We start from the raw sequence: 25,485 nt of genomic DNA, 5'->3' as shown, positions 1-25,485 counted from the left end.
TCTCTCTCTCTCTCTCTCTCTCTCTCTCTCTCTCTCTCTCTCTCTCTCTCTCTCTCTCTCTCTCCGCCAGCTTGTGAGCTACCTCTACCAGCCTCTTGAGATATCTCTATCAGCTTGTGAGAAGTCATGGAAAACGTGAACTCCATCTTTCACTGATACACAATACACAAACGCAATTACCATTAAGAGATCTGTTCCTATACATATGTTATGTTACTAAAATGTATCATACATAACTCTGTGTGTTACATGTGTTACACGTTACTAGATATGTTAAAAGTAACTATACGTTACGTATTCCTATATATGTTACATGGTATTGTATATATGACACTGTATGTGTTACATGTTACTATATATATGTTAGATAACTCATTTGTGACATGTTAATTTATACATGTTACATGTGACTATCCATGTTACATATTACTATAAATGTTACCTGTTACTATACATATGTAACATGTTAAGATATGAGCATGTCACATTAAGTACCTAGGTTAAAAATAGCATCACTTTTTGACTTTAACCTTACAGTAACCTCACTTCTAATCTGCAATGATATCATTTTTTCTAACCAACGAGATCTCTTAACATTCCTTATCTCCCCAGAATCTACTGAGTTCATTAGCGAAGCAGATCTTGCACAAATGCCTTGCCTTATATGGCTTCACTGATAATCCCGTAGTGCCTGTGTGTTTATATTTGCTTTCTTTTTATATCACAAGAATTGTGTGCCACTTTCGTCTCTACTTTACGATGTTGTCAATGTCTGAACCCTCGCAAATATGCTTAATGGGTTTATTAACATTCTTGTGTGTGTGTGTGTGTGTGTGTGTGTGTGTGTGTGTGTGTGTGTGTGTGTGTGTGTGTGTGTGTGTGTGTGTGTGTGTGTGTGTGTGTGTGTGTGTGTGTGTGTGTGTGTGCGTGAGATTATCCTTTGAAAGTTAACCTTATATATATGTAGAGTGTCTTTACTCCTGTATGCACACACACACACACACACACACACACACACACACACACACACACACACACACACACACACACACACACAAACACACACAATCCGGGTCTCTAATGATAGTAATAACAGCAATAATGATCATAATAATGACAATGATAATACTAATAAACGGTTTATTGGATCTACGCTTCCATTCGGCTCAGAATACACAGTTGAGATATTATAGAAATGGAATGTCATGATAGAAACTGGTTGTTTGTGTGTGTGTGTGTGTGTGTGTGTGTGTGTGTGTGTGTGTGTGTGTGTGTGTGTGTGTGTGTGTGTGTGTGTGTGTGTGTGTGTGTGTGATATCTATATTCCTCAAGCATTTGTCTGTTTCAGCAATGCCATTTCAACCTTGTATTGATAGTATTGATAAGTCATTCGAAGCATTACGTCGTCTAAATCCTTCGTGTCAATTTTTTATCAAGATAACTGTCCTTATTTCTCGTACTTGACGAAGTCACAATTTTCAAACATTTACCATAATTCAGACACAGGCAAATATGTACCAGCACCTCGTCGGTAATCTAGTCCATCTTTAACGTTATCTTGCCAATCCCCGCCAGTGATAACTGGTCCGGAGAAAGGCTGTGGTATGTAGAATGTCACAATCATTCCAAAGGTTGGATATCCCGAGAGAGCTGAATAACACTCATACATTCTCATCATGTCTTGTCAGAGCTATAAACTCCTAGATGATGACATTTGACCAGTCTCGTCTAGCCTGCGTTCACATCTCGTCGCCTAACGAGACACAGTGAAATTCCAATATAGGAATGGTCACCAACAAGATAAACGAGAAAAAAGGAAATAAGTTGCATTTTTGAATTATTTTGACGAGAGATAGTCAATGTAACATCTCCATAAATTGCTAGCAAGAATGAAAGGAGAGGACTTCCTTGCTGTGCCCCACAAACACTTCAAGTCTTCCTTCATCCTAAAATAAATCCAGGCAAGCATTTACTGGGCTCCTAACGATTTCTTGGCAGGCAACCTACAGACTAGACCACAATTTTTCCAGCAGTTTATATATTTCCAGGAATTACCCTGGAGGTTACAGAATATTTGGTATATTCTGACTACCTCAGAGGATATTGGAGATTACGTTTTGAACAGCTTATTACCAGAAAGATTCGTCCAAGAGCATCGAAAGATTAAAAGGGGGAAGCTTCAAGCGAGGTATTGCAGTGCCTAAGAAAATATTTGTCTCACGCCTGATATGAGACATGTTGAATATGGTTCAGTTCACCAAGTCCAGTGTGGTCAATTACAAGGTTCCATCACGCATCCGTCATCACATTATGAAGCAAAGCCTCCTCACCTATGTGGCCCCTAATGTATATACAGTGCTACTCTCCTTCCCATGAGACACCATGCAAATTCAAATGGGAGTCTTCACTAAGATCAGGCCTTTGAAATTATAAAGCGACAGTATAAGAAAAGAGACAGAGAAAAAAAAATGGTGAAAATAAGAAAAATGGGCGAAGAAGGAAGAGAGAGAGAGAGAGAGAGAGAGAGAGAGAGAGAGAGAGAGAGAGAGAGAGAGAGAGAGAGAGAGAGAGAGAGAGAGAGAGAGAGACCATACACACATACACACACAAGACAAAGACACATCCATGTACAAAGAGACGCAAGAATTCAAAGACTCTATACCTACTACACCTAATGATGTCGTACAGCCCACACTGGCATTCTTGAGCCTTAATCTTTTTTTTCTTTCGTATTTGCTCCTATCGGCACGACGCCTCAGGTCGTCCATGACGATCGGACTCCAAATGACGACGCATGACAGTGTTTTGGCAATGTTCTGAAACATTCACATATTCATGGCTGTTTCATCATGGGGTACCGTTAATAATGAGACAGGTCGCGAAACATATGTTGGGTAACCACACTTGGTAACAAAAAATTTCCAAAGTTGTATTTTCTTTTTTCACACTTGATCGCCTTGTCTCATGTCAGCGAGGTAGCGCCAGGAACAGACGAAGAAAGGTCACATTAGCTCACAGCCATTCTGTAGCTGTCATGCGTATTGCACTGAAACCACAGCCGCCTATAGACAACCATACCTCACAAACCTTTTCATGGTTTACCCCATCCGCTTCACGTGCCCTGGTTCAGACCATTGACAGCACGTCGACCCCTGTATACCACATCGTTCCAATTCACTTTCCCCTGTGCATGCCTTTCACCCTCTTGCTTGTTCAGGTTCCGTTAGCTCAAAATCTTATTCACTCCAATTTAGTCTCCCCTTTCTCCACGTCCCCTCGAATTCCGTCAATCTCTCTTCACACATTCCCTCCATCATGTCCAAACCATTTCAACACACCCTCTTAAGCTCTCTCAGCCACACTTTATATTAGCACACCTCTCCCTTTCCCCTTTTAGTACTTACTGGATCAAACCACCTCACACCACATATTGTCCTCAAACATTTCATTTCCAACACATCCACCCTCCTCCTCACACATCCTTATTTATAGACTCACCGACTCAAAACCTCCCTCACTCTATTTCCCATCCTATGGGGGAATGCTCTCCACTTAGTGAACTTTCCTTCTTATCTCTTTACCTTCAGAAACTTTATTTGTATCTATTTTCCCTGTTCATATGATTTAACTACTTCTCCCTACGTACTAATTTTTGGGAACCGCACAGACATATGTAGGTGTCATTCATCTCCTCTTTTGTTGTCCTTAACAATCATTGATTTTTTTTTCCTTTTTCAGGAATACATGACTGGCGTATCAGAATATGAAAAAGGGACTTTTAATCATTAATAACGTTGAGATAAATTAGTCGCTACGGAACGAAACTTTGATTTACTTTTAGGGTAAATGTCAGGTAATCTGTCGTTCAATGAGCTATTATTCGCTATGATGTCATTTCATTTTATGTACAGAATGCCGACAGACCCTTACGTCTCCTCCTTTCCATGAAGTAGATTCCATCCAGTTTTTGTGACCTTAATTACTGTTTTCTCAGAAAATAAGATGACAAGAAGTATCTAATTATTTTATTTTATTATCATTTTTTTTTTTTTTCGTATTCTTCAGTCGCACCAATGCATCAAGTTTAATGAGTGTGGCGATATGGCGTGTTTGTTCCCTGCAAGTTCATTATGGATTTCTCTAAAGGCAAGGTTTACACTTTGTGGTTTGACGTTACCGCATCTTGATGGAGCACGCGGCCCGCACTTGATATGTTTCATGTTTAGAGATAAATGGACACAAATGGAATTTATATATGCCAGAACTAGATTGAACCTCCCGAACAACAACAAAAAAAAAAAAAACTTGGGAGGAAATCTGTCTGTGGTGCGTCAGGCGTTAAAACAAGTGTTTATCTCAGTGGCTCGCAGGGTTGATGAAAGACCTCATTATACCTTGACATTGGCTCAGTACGACGCCTCCTCCCCCTCGTGTCATACTGACGTTGCATTACGGATCCTCCTTCTCGTTCAGGTAAAAGAAGGAAGATTAGTGCAGGGAACCATTTCCCAATCATTTCGATTTGCAAGACACCTCTAATCACACACACACACACACACACACACACACACACACACACACACACATACACACACACATTTCCAATCTCATTCTTCCTAGCGTTGGTCGGTGCCTTAGTTTTCAATCATGTCCCTAATGTGTTTTCCCTGAATCATCCTCTCTTAAAATAAGGTTCGATCTGATGGCCTGGCTTCAGGCCACACAAGGACTACAAGTGTGTACAAGAAATCCATCAGGTTCTCTCGCTCCCTTGAAATTGAGATTGGACAAACTGGTAACAGGAATCAGCAAGTCTGACATGTGTCAGTAAGTTTCAGGCCTCTAGTTTTTATTTCTCTCTATCTCTTTTGTTTTTTTTTAGGTCCTTATCTGTCAAGTGGTCCTCCCAAGGCAGCCCGAGGCAGCCAGTGAGGCAAAAGGCTCACCTGGCTTGAGCATATGGAAACCTCACCTGGGCAGGGGGAATTTCGTGCCTGGTCTCAGAGGGGGATTATGTTTAGCGGTGATGCATTTCTACGTGTTTTTTTTCCCCTTACCTCCTCTGCCCCCGTCATCACGATTGTCTCTAGGGTACACTGCTAATACTGTACAATTCTGCCCCCGTTCTGGCATTTTTTTTTCATTTTTTTTTTTTCTTTTTTACAACCCAGGTCCTTCTCCGGAGATTTCTTTCTCGGTGGCTGTGTACTCTTGATCGTTCACGACTTTGTGCGCTGCAATCGTGGGCATGTTTTTGTCGGGGGCTAATCTATTTGATGTACCAATAACTCTCACGGGTTAACACCAGCTTCTGAGTGTATGTGCAGACACACGGCCACCTCTGAACTTTACATCATAGTCATTATGATACACGAGTGGTGATGTGTTTTTTCTCTCTCTCTCTATTTCGATCTACTCGCTGGATTAATATTTCATGAAATTTCCATTCTCTTAGGATTTTCCTTCGTTCGTAGTACGGGATTAAGTGCCCGATCGGTCCTCCAGCAGTTGAAACAGCCGATGCGTCACTGCTGTGGTCTTCGTCGTTCTGCATCTGCTTGTTGAGGTTGTGGTCGAAGGCGCTACTGCTGCTTGTCATGGCCTCGTGGTTGTAGAAGTCGCAGTGGTTGTGAGTGACGGAGTTTATGTTGTGAAGACGTTGATGGTGGTTTAGGGGCTGGTTGTTGTTGCCGTTCTAGTCGTGGTTGTGGTTATGGTTGTGGCTATGGCTGTTTTTTTCGTCTTCCTTTGTCTTACAATCTTCTCTCACGTGTGGAGGAGGTACCTTATACTTTTTCTTTTGCTTTATAGCTGAAGCTTTACGTGAGGTGAGACTGAGATGGGGTGATTGCTGCGCACTGACGGACCCCCGTGGTACCGGGATGGAAAAGCTACCATAGTTGGTGTATGCAGATGACGCCGTCCAGCCAACCGAATCAGGAGAGACGTTTGATAGAATGGTGGGTCGCTGTGATGATTTGTGGATAAGACACGAGTTAAAGCAACATACGAGTTATAGCAACAAACGAGTCGTAGAAACATACGACTTAAAGCAGAGTACGAGTCAAAGCAACATACGAGTTAAAACACAATACGGGTGAAAGACAATGTACGAGTTAAAGAAATACGATTTAAAGCAAATATGAGTTAAAGCAACATACGAGGTAAACGAAATATGGGTAAAAGACAACAAACGACTTAAAGAAATACGATTTAAAGCAGATATGAGTCAAAGTAACATACGAGTTAAAGCAACACACGTTTTAACGCAACATACGAGTTAAAGAAACACGGTCTAAAGCAACATAAGAGCTAAAGAAACACGATGTAAAGCAACATACCTGGTTTAAATACGATTTAAAGTAACATACCAGTTAAACACGATGTAAAGCAACATACCAGTTAAACACGATGTAAAGCAACATATGAGTTGGACATACAAGTTAAAACCATTTTCACGTTGGTTATTTAGGTTTCAGTCCTTTCAGCTACCAGGGTCATTTAGGCCGTCAGTGTCAAGGTACATCCAGCAATCAAAAAATCTTGAACATCCTCTAAAAGTGTTCAAGATATTTCTCGCACTACATACACTGCTCGGTTTAGAGAGTGATGGAGAGTCACAGCAACAGCATGAACTTGAAGAACTTTACACGGCGGATTAGTTAACGCATCTTGTGAGCGACGATGATGACCATTAAGGATGGTGGTGGGGAGGCAAAACCTAAGAGTAACGTCGCTGTGAGGGAGGAACGCTGAGGGAGCGACGAAAGGCTGTGGTGAAAGGATGGAACATGAGTGTAACGCGGTGCAAGAAGCTCGCATGATGAAGCGTTTGTCTCGTCTTTGATGTACGAGATGGGAACCTCTCAGTTCTTACAAGTCAATATAGGTAAGGAGGTCAAGAGGTCATGACTTATAAGTGTGGGTTGGTCTAGGGTCGATGCCGGGTTGAGGCAAGGTTCCGTCATGTCCTCATACAGCCATTCGGTGTCTTAGCAGTTGGAGCGGTGAGGGAGGAACCTGCGATTGCAACAGGAAGGATATGCGTGGAAAGCAGGAATGTTATTGTATGCAGATGACGCCGTAGTAAATGGCAAGGCGACGTAAAAACAATGGAGCATTGTGGGTGAGCTCGAGAGGAGTTCGGAAGAATATGGATGTCGAATTTGGATGTAAACAAAAGGAAGGTGATGTGTCCGAGGGAAAGGGAATCTGATTGCAAGTTGTGGTTTGAAGATGATAAGTCTGTGGAAGTCTAAGGTGTTGTAAGTGTCTGCAAAGCATCTGGAATAACGAGTAGGTGACGGGTTCAGCCGAGGCCTCAGAGAGGGCGCTTGAAAGGGAGGCAACCTGCTGAGGGATGGGCCTGTTGCATGAAAACAGGAGGATTGAAAATGGGATAAGAGTTGCTTGGACGGGACACGGAGCATCCCACCTTACATGTGTGGGCCTGGAGCTCGTCATGCAGTAGAGAGAGAGAGAGAGAGAGAGAGAGAGAGAGAGAGAGAGAGAGAGAGAGAGAGAGAGAGAGAGAGAGAGAGAGAGAGAGTGAGAGAGAGAGAGAGAGAGAGAGAGAGAGAGAGAGAGAGAGAGAGAGAGAGAGAGAGAGAGAGAGAGAGAGTATGGCGGAATAGGACATGTAAACAAGGCGAGACACCGTGATGTCATGGTAAAGCTTCCTCCACACGTAATCACATCTATTGCCCTGAGACTGGCGTTCAGCACCCGGTGTAGTGCCCCGTGCTATATACAGTCCAAAACGACATCTTCAGACCAGTCATATCTGAACATCTGTTACCTACACTCGTAGAAGGAAATCAAGAAGTGTTTCTAGAACGATCTAGCTTTAGACAGAACATTGTAGAAACACTGTGTCCACTGGCAGACTTACGCTGAGAACCTTAAGCCACAACTTCAGTACATTTAGTACGTATATTACATGATATCCGACACAGAGGCAGCTACGGTACAGAATGTACTCTTGTCTGATCCCAACCAATTGGTCGTGTGGCTTCTGAAGACACAGTGAAACACCATCACGTTCAGCCCATCCCCACCCCCCATCACCCAACCTTCGCGAGATACCGACCATTCCAAAAGCGAGGTTCATTTGTTTTCCAAGCTAAGCTAAGCTCTCTCTCTCTCTCTCTCTCTCTCTCTCTCTCTCTCTCTCTCTCTCTCTCTCTCTCTCTCTCTCTCTCTCTCTCTCTCTCTCTCTCTCTCCCAAAGGCTGGCCACGGAGAAATGGTGGCGATGCCAAAGACAGTTATGGGCACCTGCCACTGAGTCATCTGGTGGAGTTCTGATAAGCGAATCTGATCCGTTGCGCATAATTCTGAAGACAAAAAAAGAAATCGATCAAGTTACTTGATTCTCGTACGTGAAAAAATACGGATCATTTTGCACATTGCTAAGAAAATAAACTTGATTTGGTGTCAGCAAAGTTTAGCTCATAGTCGTCTTATTCTCTAAGCAACCTTCGCTGGATTACAGTAAAGTTTACCTCCCTCAAAACACACTCAAAAAAAATTGATAAAGTTGATGCGTCCCTTTAAGACGTCTTGCTCTGCACGCCATCTTGAAACCGTCCATAACCTGGGCCTGGCCTGGTACACAACAGATCCGCACATTCCAGCGGAGTCCTCCCATTCCAGACGTGGCCCGCTGTGTACCAATAACATTTCCCACATGGTAGAACATATAACCACTTCAAACGCCCGACAGTAAGCCTCTGTGATCTACAAACTGCGACCTGGGCGACCTGGGCAGGTGAGGGAGAACCCCCGAACGGCCCAAAGGCTTGCTGTGAGGGAGATAAGCTGGTCACGTCGGCTGTGTACCAGCTTGTCGCATGGTCAGCAGTCTGGCTTTCCCTCATACTCTACCCCCAGATGAGGTGAAGATTCAATCAACGATACAGATCAATTTCTCTCCCTCTTTCTCTGACTGTGTCTCTCTGTCTCTCTTTCTCTCAGTGTCTCTCTTTCTCATCAAACGAGAGAACTACGAATATCTTCAGTAACGTCGCCGTCTTCACGAATATTGCAGACATGCGTCCCGGCATACCCCGGTCATGAGGGGCATGTCATGAATGCACCGTCGCCGTATGGAAACACCTCCTCCTCCTCCTCCTCCACCTCCTCCTGCTGCTCGGAGCACCCAACTCATCCCCGTTTTTTCAGAATAACTCTCTTATATACATGTCCCAAGTCGACCGTGCGCGAACGCCAGGCTTCATGAGCATGCGGCTGTATCCCCGATATTCGCTGGCCAGGGAAGAAAATTCCCCTGGCAACGAATATCTCTTACGAGGCGATGCTTTCCCAAGCCTTCAGGTATTGGTCGGCGAGAATGCCCGGGACCGTAATCTCCGCCATGGTTCTTCCCGGTGTGGTTTCATGTCCCACCAAATTGAATCGTGCCTGGAGCCAAGCCAGCATGCTTCCCCACGCCTGGGAGTAGCCTTAATCTCAAAGTAAGTGGGTGTTTTATGTCAGGTCCGAGAGGGACGTATCTGGCGTCGTACACCGTGTCAAACCCGGGGTTCTTCTTCCCTCCCACCAACACTGGCGCGGCCTCGAACCCTCCCTCCATGTGACCCAGACACATACACCCACACACACACACACACACACACACACACACACACACACACACACACACACACACACACACACACACATACGTGTTAGTGTAAACACGTGAGCGGGTTGAGGGTGGAGAGATCATAATGCTGGCGCTGGTGAATGACTGATGGCCGAAGGTTCGCTTGGTGTAAAACAGTGAGGTTTATATCGAAGGTTTATATCGGTTTAGTACGTGTAATAGCAACACGGAGATGGTTTATTTCATTCTTAGGCTTTAAATGATCTGTCTTTTAACGGTGATGTCTAACGTTGAGAAGACTCGTTCAACATGGCGTTAAAACGTAATCAATAGTAATGATTCTGTAGTTTGTGTGCACGATTGTTAAACTCGCGTCGACCGACGCTGAGAGACTTTAGTAAAGCTAAAAAACGTATTCAGGATATAATTCACTTCCTCCTGAGGTAGAGAGGTGCATTAAAAGTCATGAGATATTTAGTGATAGTTGATATCGTATATGACGTTACCAGACTCCAGCTGCGAGTGAAAAGGTGCCCATCAGCGTGGGTGCATCAGCGTCAAGTGGACGAGATGGAGCACACTGTCGTTGGCGAGGTTGTCGCCCCAAAAAGGAGACGATCACATTCCCAGCTCCTGGTTGGAGACCAGCCTCGTTCGTACCCGCAAAGAACTCCATAAAGATTGGCCTTGGGGTTCTCAGGTCAATTAGATTTGCTATAACAATGCAAGGCAAGGGTGCGTCTACTGTCACAGCTCTGGGTCAGTCAGTCGTGTGGAGGATACGAGACGCCAAGAATCATGGCTTCATAAGGAGATAATCATGACCAGTAGTTTTTTTTTTTTTCTTTTGCGTTTTTTGTTTAAGTTTTTCATTCGTCTTAACGTTATTTGTCCGACGGGGTAAATATTAAGTTTTCTAGAGACGTGTTATCGTACGATCGTGTGTCTCTCTCCCCCCCACCCAAACCCGGTGTAATGCACGTTAGGGGAGGATATGTTGGGGGGAGAAAATCACCCAGCCCGATGTAGTGCAAGTTGTGGGGGGGGAAGATGATGATGAGGTGGGGGGAGACAAACTGGAGATGCCTGGAGTCAACAGAAATTCTTAGCATCGATCCTGTCACCATAAAGGCAGAAATAATATGTACATATCATTATCGGAGGACTTTGTGGGTATGCAAAATATCTGCCTGGCATATGAAGTCTCTCTCTCTCTCTCTCTCTCTCTCTCTCTCTCTCTCTCTCTCTCTCTCTCTCTCTCTCTCTCTCTCTCTCTCTCTCTCTCTCTCTCTCTGTCAGGTCGTGGGTGGCAGCCACCGACCAGGAGAGGGGGGAGGTGTGTAACACCCCTAGTACCCGGCTGGGTTTTGGGGAGACGTCAGCGACGGCTGCGCAGTGAGCCTCACCCGCACGTGCGCAGCTGGTCCTCACACCACATGTATACAATCTCCCCAACACGACTCGTTCCCCGTAAACCCTACATTATCCTGCGGTGAGCGGGACGCGTTAGCCCTGCCTTTTCGTAAAATCTGCTCGTAAGAAATCTTTCTTTCTTCCTCACGTCATATTTTCGTATCAAATAACAACATTTAGATTAAATGATTAATCTTAACATCAACATTTTTCCGTATATCTTTATCTGTTAATTCTGGTATCTCGATATTTTCCAAGATCTTCCTTAATAGTACAGTAAACAAGAGACAATTCATCTTAATGCTCTGGTTTCACGGCTAAAATCCCACTTTTAACGCTATCAGTGATTTTATATCTGATCGTAATTTCTTAGATTATTTGTTTCTCGTTAAATCTTACCTCTTTATTGATTTGTAATGTTCTATAAGATATCTTCCTCATAAAAACCATATATATATATATATATACATACGAACAAAGTGCATTATGAACGCGCACCTTCATAGAGCATACAAACCTCCAACAGCCAGGATCGAACCCAGGACCCCTGTGCAACAGGCGGGAGCGCTACCGCTTGGCTATGATCGCCCCTAATAGGGAAATGACTATTCGAATACTATGTACTCGAATACCATTCGTCTCACGTTGGTGAGCAACGGGGTCTACACCGGTGATTTCCCATCAGGCTCACACAGCCAGCAGATAGCATTTTACCGAACCTAACTGTACAACGTATTCATACACCTCCGCGTTGTACGATTAGGTTAGGTAAAATGCTATTTGCTGGCTGTGTGCGCCTGATGGGAAATGACCGGTGTAGACCCCGTTGCTCAGTGACGTGAGATGAAGGGTATTCGAGTACATAGTATTTGAATAGTCATTTCCCTATTAAGGGCGATCAGAGCCTAACGGTAGCACTCCCGCCTGTTGACAGGGGTTCGATCCTGGCTGTTGGAGGTTTGTATGATATATATATATATATATATATATATATGTGCGTGCACATCAGGATTCGAACCGCTACCATTTGTGTGGGAGGTGGGTGACGCAAAAAGCTCCATAGCCTAGTCGCTAGCGTTCGCCAGCTCCCACACAACGGTATATAACGACTCTATTTTTTTCTATCTAATAACAGCTAGTCGTCAGTCACGAAGCTTCTGGCGTTCGTGTGGTGACCCGCTCCAGAACTACTACGGGTCGGGCGTTGGGCCTCACTCGATTTGGTCAGACTGTCGACTGACTCACCTCACCACCACAGTTGTAACACGACATGGGCGAGGTCAGAGCCAGGGCTGGAAATCACCACGAGAGAGGAGGGGACCCTCCTCCTCCTCCTCCTCCTCCTCCGCCCCCAGCAGTGCCCTTTGTGTCAGGTGAATGAAGAGAAATATATATATATAGGTGATGGGAAAAAGGTCAAAAGTCAAGGCCGTGGTGTAAGATTGTTCGACTTGCCTTGGGGGAGTTACCTCGCTGATCGACGTCTCGTTTTCTATAGCCTTCAAACAGGCCACCATAAACTCAGTCAAAGTGTGCACCCGAACACTACATTATTTTTTCCCCTTCTCCTCAGGATGGAGAGCCTTGATCTATATGTAAACACAGCTGACTGAGGTCTCCCACACTACGTAAGTCTTTCAGCACTCGATGCATTTCCTTGAAAATATATACAAAAGAAATAATGTCTTTATATACCTATCCTCAAGCGGAGTATTACGTGATGCAGACACAGTTCACAGATTCACGTTACGTGGAGGTGTGAGGTGCGATATCGTGAAATCTTTTGACATCTCGCACATCTTTCACAGATGTAAGACATCATGCTCCAACGCTGTAAGTTTTAAGACATCACATGTCATCGGTGTAAGAAGTCTTGTTACGCTACCTTAAGATATCATGTTTTATCGGGTAGGATGCCTTTTTCACTATCTTAAGATATCATGCTTCATCGGTGTAAGATGCCTTTCTTCGCTATCTTAAGGTATCATGCTTTATCGGGTAAGATACCTTGTTTCGGTATCTTAAGATATCATGTTTCATCGGTGTAAGATGATTTGTTTCGCTGTCTTAAGATATCATGTTTCACCTCTGTGAGGTACTATATTTTGTCGCTGTAAGCTATCTCTTTCACTCAATGGTAAGATATCATGTTTCGTCGCCGTAAAATACATTTCACCATCAGCAGAATATGCTTCACTTCTCTACGATATACATGTTTTTGACTGCTATGAGATATGTTACCCAAGGCAAGATATCACGTTTCGCCCCGGCCAGGCATCATGGTCCACCACGTTAAGATATCGTGTTTCGCCGCCCCACAGAAAGTTTTCGTCTGTGTACGATAACACGTTTCGCCCCCACGGTATATCTTGCTTCACCGCTGTAAGACATTTAGAGACGTATCCATCCCTGATAATGAAGTGAGTCCCTAGTTATACCAACCCTCTGGAGAAATACTGATATCTTCTCATATATTCTCATCTCCCCCTACATACCACTCACCTACCCATACATACCACTCACCTACCCTTACATACCATTCATCTACCCCTACATACCACTCATCTACCCATACATACCACTCACCTACCCTTACATACCACTCATCTACCCCAACATACCACTCATCTACCCCTACATACCACTCATCTGCTCCTACATACCACTCACTTACCCTTACATACCACTCATCTACCTACATACCACTCATCTACCCCTACGTACCACTCATCTACCCCTACATACCACTCATCTACCCCTACATACCACTCACCTACCCTTACATACCACTCATCTACACCAACATACCACTCATCTACCCCTACATAACACTCATCTCCCCCTACATACCACTCACCTACCCTTACATACCACTCATCTACTCCAACATACCGCTCATCTACCCCTACATACCACTCATCTACCCCTACATACCACTCTTCTCCCCCTACATACCACTCACCTACCCTTACATACCACTCATCTACCCTTACATACCACTCATCTACTACATACCACTCATCTACTCCTACATACCACTCACCTACCCTTACATACCACTCATCTTCCCCTACAAACCACTCATCTACCACCACACACCACTCATCTACCCCTACATACAACTCATCTACCCCTACATACAACTCATCTACCCCTATACATACCACGTCAGATCTAAAAGTTTTTGTTATCTTCGAGGTTATGTGAGTGATGACAAGCACGAGTGAGGGTGGAGGTGAGGGGTCTGGTATGAACACAGTGAACACAAAATGATTCCTACTAAGTACAAGGCCAGCCAAAGAAGTTTACAGGAATCATAATAACAATATAATGATAATATCAGTATCCATAACAATGGAAATGATCATCATTGTCGTTATTACTATTATTATCATTATTATTATTATCATCATTGTTATCATTATTGCTATTATCATCATTATTACCATAATTATTGTTATTATTATTATTATTCTTATTATTATTATTATTATTATTATTATCATTATATTTATTATTATTATTATTATCATTATTATTATTATTATTATTATTATTATTATTATTATTATTATTATTATTATTATTATTATTGTTATTATCATTATTATCATTATCATTATTATTGTTATTATTATTGTTATTATTATTATTATCATCATTAATATTATCATCATTATTATTGATATTCAGTATATATAACCGTCTCCACTGGCTTCCCTCAGTGGTGGAGGGAAACTAAACACAGTGGCAATAATTAAACCCGGGATCACCGCAGCATTATCCAAGCTGACCCCATTGGCCTCAACCCAGGTGAGCGGACGGTAATCACCAAACATCAAGATATTAAGGTTGAAATGGATAATGAGCCTCACTGATGGAAATCTGGCTAGCCGTCCTAGTTATAATGAAAGGTTTACCAAAGGTGGGTGTGGATTAATGGTAGTCACCCCTTCAGTTCTGTTTACATTTATTAGCGGGAAGTGCTGACTGGCTGGCTACTGTGGTAGCGAAGTGTGCTTGTTACAGCGGTGGGTCGTCAGCTCCTTCAACACTCGCCTTAGTATTTGTTTACGAATGTTTACTGTGGATTGTGTGAAGTAATGTATATATTTAGGGTTAGGTTATGGAAAGAAATTGTTGTCATAGTTCAGGGAGGGGAACTGCGTAATTCCACCCTGACATGGGACGAATTTATTATATATATACCTATGAGTCCCAAGTACACTTTCGTGTAATAATCACATCATCAGGAAAGATACAAGAAAGAAATATAAGATATTTGATATACAACGAAGCGACGTAGCTAGGACACCATTTGGTAAACAAGTGACTGTCCAAGACAGACAACGAACGTATCTAAACTTATTGTGTGGATACGCTCATTGACTGTCTTGGACAGCGGTAGCCACACTCGTCTTAGTATCTGCTTACGAATCATGTGAATTGTGAGGACTAATTCATGTATTTAGGGCTGAATCATGGAAAGAGGTTGTAGTCATAGATAAAGGAGTAATTCCACCCATACATGGGACGATTTCAGTATATCTAGTTCTCTCTCCATCTTTCCTCGATGTGTTCTCACCTGGTCTCCCATCTCCTCCTGCAGAACACAATATGAGTTCCTCTCACATTCAGAGCACCTTGGAACCACATCACAGCGACCTGACACCACAGAAGCATCAGCCAACATAAGCACTACATTACACATTTGGAACAGTGGGTCACCCGGAACATTATCATTGTTTGAAAAGACGTCTTCAGTCACCCTTTTAATCCCAATCATACACGAATCCAACCCACACCCTCCCATCACCCTGATAAGCCAATCGCTTCCACTGAATAAAGCACCATAGAGTTCAACTTTTTTACCAGACAACCCAGTTGTGAGCTAATCAGGTCTACTGTTGTGTGTCTTTCTCATGTAAACTCATGTTAACTTTCTGAGCCCCACATACGACAGATTCAAAACAATCACTCCCCATACCACAAACATCAACCAAATACCATCGAGCTACTTAGATGCCCTCAAAACCCTAACTGGTACACGTAGCATCCTCTCAATTCATCTACTCCACCCTAGATTACGCCTCACCTCATCACCCACCCTAACAAAAGCAAATCTAACAAAGATGCAAACGACACAAAACGGAGTACTCAGAACAATTAGCGGCTACCTAACAACCACAAACATTCAACACCAACAGAAGGAAAACAAAAATCCTCCCAGAGCAAACCTATCTAAACATGCGTTACCCCTCACTTCTCTGCACCGGCACTAGACCCTTCCTACCCATACCACTCCATATATCTAACCTCCAACCTCAAAATGGAAGTGAAAAGCTTACCCCTGCCTCACACATCGCTAATCTATAGTCACAAGCTCCTCAGCCCACACCCAACCAAAAACTGAAAAAAAACCAAAAATACACAAACACCGACGTGGCTTGACAGGCACTAAACAGCCGCCACCACAACTGAGCTTAAAAACCACCTCACATTCGCCCATCTAAAAACCACACTCCCCAGACATGTACAAGTTACAATTTCTTGTCTGTGCTCTGCTCACCAACCCGTCCCACAACATTACGATCATCGATTCCCTATATCTCAGCACCCTTCGTGTCCACGATACAGCTAACACAGTTGAGACAATTAACGCGTACTGCTTGATTGCCCCACGTTCTCCTAACATAGGCACATACACACAACATCACTACGCTCCATGACCTATAGTTTCGCCTGGTGGACGTGGCCTGTTTTACGATCGCTACGGGAGCCCCACAGGAAACAGACGGGACTCCTCGTACAAAAAGGGAAGATTATATACATATATATATATATATATATATATATATATATATATATATATATATATAATAGAAATTGGAATACAAGGAGAGGGTTTCCAGCCCCGTGCTCTCGTCCCCTAAAGTCGCCTTCTACGACGCGCAGAGAATACGGAGGTATAATTCAGTCTGCCCTACCTCAGGGAGAGAGAGAGAGAGAGAGAGAGAGAGAGAGAGAGAGAGAGGGGTGTGGTAAAAAAGTGTGTTTGACTGAGTAGAAGAGGGTATGCTGAAATGGTCTGAACATATGAAGAGAATGAATGAGGAGAGGTTGACAAAGAGGATATATGTATCAGAGGTGGAGGGAACAAGAAAAAGAGGGTGAGAGGTGTGCACGAAATGGAGTAAACTGAAACATAGTGGTATACAGGGGTCGACGTGCTGTCCATGGACTGAACCTGGGCATGTGAAGTGACCGGAGCAAACTATAGAAAGGCCTATGATGTGGATAGTCAGCTGTGGTTTCGGGTCACTGCACATAAGAGCTAAAGATTGGATGTGACTGGATGCGGCCTTTCTTCGTCTGTTAATGGAGCTACCTCGTCAACGTGGTAAACGGCGGTCGAATATGAAAAAGAATATATGAAGAGTATATATATATATATATATATATATATATATATATATATATATATATATATATATATATATATATATATATATATATATATATATATTATATTGGAAAGGATCACCATTTTGCGCGTGATCAAGTATATTCCTAAGAGTCCACGTGGAAAATGAAACACGATAAGTTCCCAAGTTCACCTTCGTGAAATAATCACATCATCAGGGGAGAACACAAGAGAGAAATATAACAGTCAGTTGATACACAACGAACAGGTGTAGCTAGGACGCCATTTACAAATGGTGTCCTAGCTACGTCTCTTCGTTGTATATCAACTGGCCGTTGAGGGAACGAGAAGTGGGAGACCAAATTGGAGATGGAAGGATGGAGTGAAAAAGATTTTGAGCGATCGGGGCCTGAACATACAGGAGGATGAAAGGCGTGCAAGGAATAGAGTGAATTGGAACAATGTGGTAAACCGGGGTAGACGTGCTGTCAATGGATTGAAGCAAGGCATATGAAGCGTCTGAGTTAAACCATGGAAAGTCTTGTGAAGCCTGGATGTGGAAAGGGAACTGTGATTTCGGTACATTACACATGGCAGCGAGAGACTGAGTGTGAACGAATATGGCCTTTTTTGTCTTTTCCTAGAGCTGCTTCGCTCACGCGCGAGAGGAGAGGGGGTGCTATTTCATGCGTAGCGGGGTGGCGACGATAATGGATGAAGGCAGCAAGTATGAATAGGTACATGTGTATATATGCATATGTCTGTGCATGTATATGTATGTATGCGTTGAAATGTATATGCGCGGGTGTGGGCATTTATGAATATACATGTGTATGCGGGTGGGTTTGGGCCATTCTTTCGTCTGTTTCCTTGCGCTACCTCGCTAACGCGGTAGACGGCAATTAAGTAAAATGAATATATTTGTATGTATACGTATGTATACGTTGAAATGTATAGGTATGTATATGTGCGTGTGTGGGCGTTTATGTATATACATGTGTATGTGGGTGGGTTTGGGCTATTTTTTCCCCCGTTTCCTTGCGCTACCTCGCTAACGCGGGAGACAGCAACAAAGTGTAATAAAAAAAATTAAGATATATATGTAAATATATATATATATATATTTTTTTTTTTTTTTTTTTTTTTATACTTTGTCGCTGTCTCCCGCGTTTGCGAGGTAGCGCAAGGAAACAGACGAAAGAAATGGCCCAACCCCCCCCCCCCCCATACACATGTACATACACACGTCCACACACGCAAATATACATACCTACACAGCTTTCCATGGTTTACCCCAGACGCTTCACATGCCTTGATTCAATCCACTGACAGCACGTCAACCCCTGTATACCACATCGCTCCAATTCACTCTATTCCTTGCCCTCCTTTCACCCTCCTGCATGTTCAGGCCCCGATCACACAAAATCTTTTTCACTCCATCTTTCCACCTCCAATTTGGTCTCCCTCTTCTCCTCGTTCCCTCCACCTCCGACACATATATCCTCTTGGTCAATCTTTCCTCACTCATTCTCTCCATGTGCCCAAACCATTTCAAAACACCCTCTTCTGCTCTCTCAACCACGCTCTTTTTATTTCCACACATCTCTCTTACCCTTACGTTACTTACTCGATCAAACCACCTCACACCACACATTGTCCTCAAACATCTCATTTCCAGCACATCCATCCTCCTGCGCACAACTCTATCCATAGCCCACGCCTCGCAACCATACAACCATATATATATATATATATATATATATATATATATATATATATATATATATATATATATATATATATATATATATATATATATTTTTCTTTTTTTTTTCTTTCAAACTATTCGCCATTTCCCGCATTAGCAAGGTAGCGTTAAGAACAGAGGACTGGGCCTTATATATATATATATATATATATATATATATATATATATATATATATATATATATATATATATATATATATATATATATATATATATATATATATATATATAAATGCATATATAGGTAAATGCAAGAGTTTTGGAAAGAGGGGCAAGTATGAAGTCTGTTGGGGATGAGAGAGCTTGGGAAGTGAGTCAGTTGTTGTTCGCTGATGATACAGCGCTGGTGGCTGATTCATGTGAGAAACTGCAGAAGCTGGTGACTGAGTTTGGTAAAGTGTGTGGAAGAAGAAAGTTAAGAGTAAATGTGAATAAGAGCAAGGTTATTAGGTACAGTAGGGTTGAGGGTCAAGTCAATTGGGAGGTGAGTTTGAATGGAGAAAAACTGGAGGAAGTGAAGTGTTTTAGATATCTGGGAGTGGATCTGGCAGCGGATGGAACCATGGAAGCGGAAGTGGATCATAGGGTGGGGGAGGGGGCGAAAATTCTGGGGGCCTTGAAGAATGTGTGGAAGTCGAGAACATTATCTCGGAAAGCAAAAATGGGTATGTTTGAAGGAATAGTGGTTCCAACAATGTTGTATGGTTGCGAGGCGTGGGCTATGGATAGAGTTGTGCGCAGGAGGATGGATGTGCTGGAAATGAGATGTTTGAGGACAATGTGTGGTGTGAGGTGGTTTGATCGAGTGAGTAACGTAAGGGTAAGAGAGATGTGTGGAAATAAAAAGAGCGTGGTTGAGAGAGCAGAGGAGGGTGTTTTGAAGTGGTTTGGGCACATGGAGAGAATGAGTGAGGAAAGATTGACCAAGAGGATATATGTGTCGGAGGTGGAGGGAACGAGGAGAAGAGGGAGACCAAATTGGAGGTGGAAAGATGGAGTGAAAAAGATTTTGTGTGATCGGGGCCTGAACATGCAGGAGGGTGAAAGGAGGGCAAGGAATAGAGTGAATTGGAGCGATGTGGTATACCGGGGTTGACGTGCTGTCAGTGGATTGAATCAAGGCATGTGAAGCGTCTGGGGTAAACCATGGAAAGCTGTGTAGGTATGTATATTTGCGTGTGTGGACGTATGTATATACATGTGTATGGGGGGGGGTTTGGGCCATTTCTTTCGTCTGTTTCCTTGCGCTACCTCGCAAACGCGGGAGACAGCGACAAAGTATAATAAATAAATATATAAATATATATATATATATATATATATATATATATATATATATATATATATATATATATATATATATACATATATATAAGACAATAGATATTTTCACTTATCAGACATGGAAATTAGAATGCCTATGAATGCATTTCCATCTCAACTTGTTTTCGTAGAAGAGAATGGAAGCCATAAAGAATGACGCAAAACCACATAATATTGACGGCTGCTGCATTGTACATGCAACACAACAAACCTTTAACACTTCTTCATAAAGACAATGAGTAATACCCAGACACGCCGGTCCTCTGGGACCAGCACAGTCACTCATAGTTCCACTCTTGTGTTCAGTCGTATTACCCTAAACTCTCTGGGGCTTACGCCCCTCGCACACCTTGTTGAATAGACTCTATTTTTGATATATCATTTCATCATTTATCCAGCGACTCTTCGATATGATCCACATATCACGTTCGCACACACACACACACACACACACACACACCCTTATATACACACACATATATATATATATATATATATATATATATATATATATATATATATATATATATATATATATATATATATATATATATATATATATATATATATATATATATATATATATATATATATATATATATATACACACACACACACACACACACACACACATATAAATATATATATATATATATATATATATATATATATATATATATATATATATATATATATATATATATATATATATGTATATATATATATATATATATATATATATATATATATATATATATATATATATATATATATATATATATATATATATATATGTGTGTGTGTGTGTGTGTGTGTGTGTGTATATATATATATGTGTGTATATATATATATATATATATATATATATATATATATATATGTGTGTGTGTGTGTGTGTGTGTGTGTGTGTGTGTGTGTGTATATATATATATATATGTGTGTATACAAGGGTGAAAATACTCAGTTCCCTTACCTGAACTATGACAACAGTCTCTTTCCATAACCTAACCCTAGATATATACATTACTTCACACAATCCACAGTAAACATTCGTAAACAAATACTAAGGCGAGTGTTGAAGGAGCTGACGACCCACCGCTGTAACAAGCACACTTCGCTACCACAGTAGCCAGCCAGTCAGCACTTCCCGCTAATAAATGTAAACAGAACTGAAGGGGTGACTACCATTAATCCACACCCACCTTTGGTAAACCTTTCATTATAACTAGGACGGCTAGCCAGATTTCCATCAGTGAGGCTCATTATCCATTTCAACCTTAATATCTTGATGTTTGGTGATTACCGTCCGCTCACCTGGGTTGAGGCCAATGGGGTCAGCTTGGATAATGCTGCGGTGATCCCGGGTTTAATTATTGCCACTGTGTTTAGTTTCCTCCACCACTGAGGGAAGCCAGTGAGACTGGAAGTTCCACTTCGTGCAATATCAGTATTAGATTTACGTCCGCTGTTAATGGGAATTTTCTGTGCTTCCAAGATTGGAGTATTGTGCTTTCTTACATCGCGTTAATGTATGTTCCTGTATGCGGCCCGGCAGAAGATAACGTCTGTCAGACCAGGTGTGAGGCATAATTATTTCTCATACTAAAAGGCAAGAAATCTTTCTTTGATTGAGAACCTATATTAGTAGCATGAGTTAGGAGACTGCCCTCTATCTTAACAGGGTTGAGGGACAGATGTGCCAGACTGGTACGGAAGGAGGCCAGAACCCTCAGCCCATCCGTACTCTGGCATAAAACCTGATATCTCTGACGAGATAAGAATCTTAAAATGTTTTTCAAGGAAACCTTAACGAACACGCGTAGAAAAAAGCCAGCGAGGTAGAAAAAAAAGAAGCGCTGAAATGTGATCCTGTTGAATCTGTAAGGATTTGAACAGCTACACTCGTAAACGTTATTGTGAGCAATCAGACGCCATAACACAGCGGTACTCCGTCGGGAGCAGCTTGCAGAAGACACACACACACACACACTCGCAAAAGCCCGTGAGAGGCAATGAGACACATCGCGATCCACGCCCTCCGACGCACGAGCGTGAGACGCAGCCTCTCATGTGCGGACCTAAGGGCGTGCTGTGAGCAGGTACCACCTGGTGGGCGACGGCCGCCTCTACTACCCCGTCATCGACGTGTTGGCACGGCAGGACTTGGACGTTTCTTGCGGCCGTGATGCAAGTCCGAGCTGCCTCCCACCGTCCGGTACTTGCTGGCAGGTACATACCTGGCTGGTATTTCCGGTGGACGTCCAATGGTCCAACACTCATCTCTCTCTCTCTCTCTCTCTCTCTCTCTCTCTCTCTCTCTCTCTCTCTCTCTCTCTCTCTCTCTCTCTCTCTCTCTCTCTCTCTCTCCGAGTCGTGCTTGCTGTGATCCCGAGTGCGCCTTGGGTGGACGTGCAAGCAGTTCGGCTACCTCACCCGCCGACGGATTCGTGGCCCAACCAGGTCCGAGGCGTTGCTTCAGTCGCTGCGGCGCATCGCACGCACCGCCCTCTATCGCTGATCAGCGGGTCACGACGACCCTCGGCGTGAACATCGGCAGTACTCTCGTGGAAGGTCCTCTAAACTCTGTATTGTCGGACCTGGGAATATGATGATGGTGATGATGATGATGATGATGGTGATGATGATGATGATGGTGATGATGATGATGGTGATGATGGTGATGATGGTGATGATGGTGATGGGGGATTTCCTTGACTATATTCCTTTCCGTCTGTTGACGATGATGCTACACTGCCTTCTGCCGAAGGTGACTTCTTGATCGCGCGTCCGATGCCACCGACCTTAGGAACCATACTGAAAGATGGACGGAAAAGATATAGACTGAAAAGTGGTGGGAATAAACACATCATGACGCGACAGCCTCAGAGACAAGCAGATGAACCGTGAGCCAAATATCTTCCTACTTGAGACGTGAGCAAATAGACAGACAAACAGACTGGAGGAAACAGTGCTACACAGATACAGACCAAGAAACAGACTATCAGTCTGCAAAGCTATGGACTAGAACGCAAAGAGAGCGACTTTTCTAACCAAGAAGTGAGCAAACAGACAGACACAGCCAGACGAAGGGGGATATATCGAACACAGATACAAATCCAAAGAAACAGACCAACTGTTTGGCGAGAGATGTGGACCAGGAGGTAAACAGACAGACTGGCAGGCGAGGAGACAAGACACAGTGAAACGAAAGGAGTGGCGAAGTGGCTCAGGACGTCATACTTTAAGACTATGAAGGAAGAGGTAGATAGAGACAGAGAGGGAGGCGTCACCATGCTAATACTTAGTTCAAGAAACAGAGATGGTAAAACGTAACTCGTGGGATACATAGGTCGTTTAACACGTGCCTTACTTACATGATACAGCCAAAAGTGTATCATCCACTTAACACGGGAATGTATACGGCTTATGGTCTCTCCTTATGTCCAGGATACAGACACAGCACCGCTTGAGACGCGGATACAACATCACATCTCATCTTCCTCCAAGATACAGCAGTACAGAATGATAGCTCGGCCTTTTGTAGTGTCCAGCTTGGATCATGTAATCTGGAATTTCATATTAGTGAACTTTGCCTCCACAAGTATCCATAAACAAACCCAGGTGTAAGGTTTCAATCAATGTCACATAATAAGTTTTCAACACTAGATCATTTCATGGTATGTCAGTTATCAGAAAATGGGATACCAGTCATCTACCGTAAATCTAATTATTACAGTTATCATTGTTATTTGCATAACAGCACCAGTGCCAATCTTTGGCTAAAAAGTTTTAAATCATATCATTTGTCAGAAATTTTAAAGCAACTTGCATTATTCTCTTCTGCATACAAAAGTATAACATACAAAGAGAGAGAAAAAAGGAGAGAGAGAGAGAGAGAGAGAGAGAGAGAGAGAGAGAGAGAGAGAGAGAGAGAGAGAGAGAGAGAGAGAGAGAGAGAGAGAGAGAGAGAGTTACACAGAATTACACAGATACACATACCACAGAGACCCAAGTTCCAAGCGAGATGGTCTGGCCTTAGCACCCCGAGAGAGAGAGAGAGAGAGAGAGAGAGAGAGAGAGAGAGAGAGAGAGAGAGAGAGAGAGAGAGAGAGAGAGAGAGAGAGAGAGAGAGAGAGAGAGAGAGAGAGAGAGAGAGAGAGTTACACAGAATTACACAGATACACATACCACAGAGACCCAAGTTCCAAGCGAGGTGGTCTGGCCTTAGCACCCCGAGAGAGAGAGAGAGAGAGAGAGAGAGAGAGAGAGAGAGAGAGAGAGAGAGAGAGAGAGAGAGAGAGAGAGAGAGAGAGAGAGAGAGAGAGAGAGAGAGAGAGAGAGAGAGAGAGAGAGAGAGAGAGAGAGAGAGCTAACAGGAGCAACGGTGCTCCGTCTTGACCCCCCTCCCGAAAGGTGGCAACAAAAAAAATTAGCAGGAGGGACCGGCCGGCAGTTCGGGCAGCTCTCCAAAGCCTCGAAAAATGTGCCCGATGACACTGGCCGTCCCAAGCATCCCTTTCATTACTCGTCTAATTCACAGTTGGTCTTTTTGCGGCGTACTGACCAACCCGATGATAATCCTCTCCCCCACATGTTGCGAATAGCATGCAATGCCATCACCACCCGCAGGCCAGACCCCGTAGCCCTCCTCACCGTAAGGGTCAAATGTCGAGCTGCTGGCCTAGGAATTGAGACCTTGGGGATGGGGGTCGGGGCTGCATGATTTCGGCTGGGGATGTGACCGTGTGTATCTTCTGTCCTGCGGGCACTGCCCTCCCGAGCCTGCCTATTAACCAGACCTTATTTCCATAAAAGGGTTGGTCCGGCTGCTACCTCACATGACACCCACCGATTCATTCACATTAATTTTTTTTTAATTTCTCCGTAATTTTGAGGTCACCACGAACTGACGCCTGAGCATCCGGGGATTTACTCAATATCTCTCTCTCTC

Source organism: Panulirus ornatus, chromosome 57 (genome assembly GCF_036320965.1).
Source record: "Panulirus ornatus isolate Po-2019 chromosome 57, ASM3632096v1, whole genome shotgun sequence".
Classification (NCBI taxonomy): Eukaryota; Metazoa; Arthropoda; class Malacostraca; order Decapoda; family Palinuridae; genus Panulirus; species Panulirus ornatus.
Note: the sequence above shows the minus strand (reverse complement) of the source record.